Raw genomic sequence first — 3,165 nt, forward strand, 5'->3', positions numbered from 1 at the left:
ACACGAGAATGAATTCATGTGCCTTTAAATGAGATGGTCCCTAGACCCCCCTATGGTAATCTGAAGTTTACACAGTGCTTCAACAGATAATGACTAACAAAAGTATGTTTCTGCGGCAACATTCGGGTAGCCTAGATTTTGGTAACTTCGTTTTTGACATGTTTGTGTTATTTTTGATTTTGGAGTAGCTTGATATCTGTAAACACTGACCTAAATCATTGACTATGTTGAACTGTCAATCAAAAGGTAAAGTCTTCCGTGAAAACATAGGCCTTATAAAGATAATAAATAGGAGGGGGTGGGGTGGGGGAGGGGGTGGGGGGGGGGTAAGGGTCTTAAAAATTGGTGTTGAAAGGAAAAAGATTGTGAAAAATTAAAATACAGCTGCAAATAGAGTTGAAATGTATACGTAAAGCTGAAGGTACAGAAATACTTTCTTCCATTCTACCAATCCATGTGAAAGTATGCTCCAATCACATGTGAAAGTATGCTCCAATCACATGTGAAAGTATGCTCCAATCGCATGTCAAAGTATGCTCCAATCACATGTCAAAGTATGCTCCAATCACATGTCAAAGTATGCTCCAATCACATGTCAAAGTATGCTCCTATCACATGTCAAAGTATGCTCCAATCACATGTCAAAGTATGCTCCAATTACATGTCAAAGTATGCTCCAATTACATGTCAAAGTATGCTCCAATCACATGGCAAAGTATGCTCCAATCACATGTCAAAGTATGCTCCAATCACATGTCAAAGTATGCTCCAATCACATGTCAAAGTATGCTCCAATCACATGTCAAAGTATGCTCCAATCACATGTCAAAGTATGCTCCAATCACATGGCAAAGTATGCTCCAACCACATGGCAAAGCCTGCATGGTCATGAATATCCGCGCGTGGTGGTGTACGAGATCGCTTATACCTTTAACATTTATATCCAGTCGAACCTCCCCAGTGAGAGGACAGCACGTTTCGCCCTGCAGTCCGAACTGACGATTTAACAGCGAACGACAAGAAGAAGAAGAACCTCCCCAGTGAGAGGACAGCACGTTTCGCCCTGCAGTCCGAACTGACGATTTAACAGTGAACGACAAGAGGAAGAAGAACCTCCCCAGTCAACTAGCCCCATATAACGAGCACCAATTACGACCACCCCACAGAATCCCTGACACATTTTTTTTTCTTTCTTATATAATTCACCTTTTCATAAGTATCCCCTGTCTGTAAGGACCACGTTTGGTCGGTCCCTTAGGTGGGTCGTAATAGACAAGTTTTGGTTGCATTACAACGGAGAATCCACCGGGCGCACTTGAGGCTTCGAAATTCAGACGCCTGATTGAAGAAGTCCTCTCTGGGTGGGCCTTGCACAGCGAAAACGAAGATGGATGCAGACCACAAACTGTCCCAAGCCTTGCACAAAGGTCTGAACAATCATGCACCTCAAGCAAGACTTTTTTGAGGAAAAGATGAGGTGTGGGTGTGAGTTTAGTCCAACAGTTTAGTCCCAGACCTTCCTTGGCAACTATACTTTGTTTTGCTCGATTGGTTGATTCAAGATTGACTGCTGGCGTGAGTTTAGTCCAAGACCTGTCCTGGTAACTTTGTTATACTATATTCCCTAATTTTATCGGTTGATTCAAGATTGACTGCTGGTGCGAGCCCAAAACCTGTCCTGGCAACTTTGTTATACTGTCTTCGCTCGTTTGATCGGTTGATTCGAGGTTGACTACTGGTGTAAGTTTAGCCCAAGACATATCCTGGAAACTTTTTTTTAATGTTGTCTTCGCTCGTTTCCTCGGTTGATTCTAGAATGCCCACTTGTGAAAGTTTAGTCCAAAACCTGTCCTGGCAACTTTGTTATACTGTCTTCGCTCGTTTGATAGGTTGATTCGAGGTTGACTACTGGTGTGAGTTTATTCCAAGACATATCCTCGCAACTTTGTTATACTGTCTTCGCTCGTTTCATCCAAAGATTGGGGAATGACTGCTTCCCGATACCCTGCTTCTTTCTCCGGACTGTTGGCCATGGTTTCAACAGGCGTTTCGGTGACCAGCGATCCTAGGGAAGACAATGGAAATGTGTTGGTACATATCGTCACGCTCATAAGAAAAATACCTATCTCAGTGTTAGGCATTTCTGTAGTGAAACTACAGGGGATGCTACTGGAAGGGTATCTATCATGTGTTAGAGAGTACAAACTCTCAGATCATCGAAAACCATTGCCACGGTAACGTAAGCAAAACTGCCGATCTCGTTTCTTGAGTTAGGCACTTTTTCTTTATGGTACAGAAAGACTTGTTTTGAGAATGTGAAAGTATGCAAAAGCTCTTTGTGGGTTGTTATGCAGATTTGCTGATTGAAAATGTTGCTGTCAGCTCTTTATCTCACGTTTATCCCGTGGTAACAGCTCAAGATAGGCAGTTTGCAACTTATAACTATACTGTTCAAAAAAAGAAACGCATAGTTGCTACTTGCCAAATTTGTTTTATTTTTCGAAAAAATTAACAGAAAATCCAATATTTAGATTATTTGTTTGAAATTTGGTATGGACACAGTTGAATGCACACACAGTTCATTTGCATCTTCAAATCAATCAGTCAATCAATACGATTGGGTGCCGAGGCTGTCAAGTCAGTAGGGGGTGTGACTGCCTTGAGCAGCAACAACTGCCCGGCACCTTCTGGGCATGGACTGGATCAGATGCCGGATATCTTGCTGTGGGATGGTGTCCCACTCCTCCTGAAGTGCCTGCAATAGATCGCGGTGATTTGCCGGCGCTTCTTCTCGCCTGCGCACACGTTTGTCCAATTCATCCCAGAGGTGTTCTATCGGGTTCATGTCTGGCGACATGGATGGCCAGGGAAGCACCTGGACATGGTGGTCGGTGAGGAACTGGGTGGTGAGTCGTGCTGTGTGCGGGCGAGCGTTGTCCTGCTGGAATATGGCATCCTGGTCAGCCAGAAGAGGAAGGGCGTGTGGGCGCAGAATTTCCTCCACGTATCGCTGGGCAGTTATGCGCCCTTGGACGTGCACCAGGGTGCTCCTTCCAGCGGTATTGATCGCCCCCCACACCATGACGCCTCCACCACCATGAACGGGTGCCTCATCCACACAGTTGGGCGCGTAACGTTCGTTTACTCTCCGGTAGACCCTCCTCC

The sequence above is a fragment of the Littorina saxatilis genome, linkage group LG17, assembly GCF_037325665.1.
Source record: "Littorina saxatilis isolate snail1 linkage group LG17, US_GU_Lsax_2.0, whole genome shotgun sequence".
Classification (NCBI taxonomy): domain Eukaryota; kingdom Metazoa; phylum Mollusca; class Gastropoda; order Littorinimorpha; family Littorinidae; genus Littorina; species Littorina saxatilis.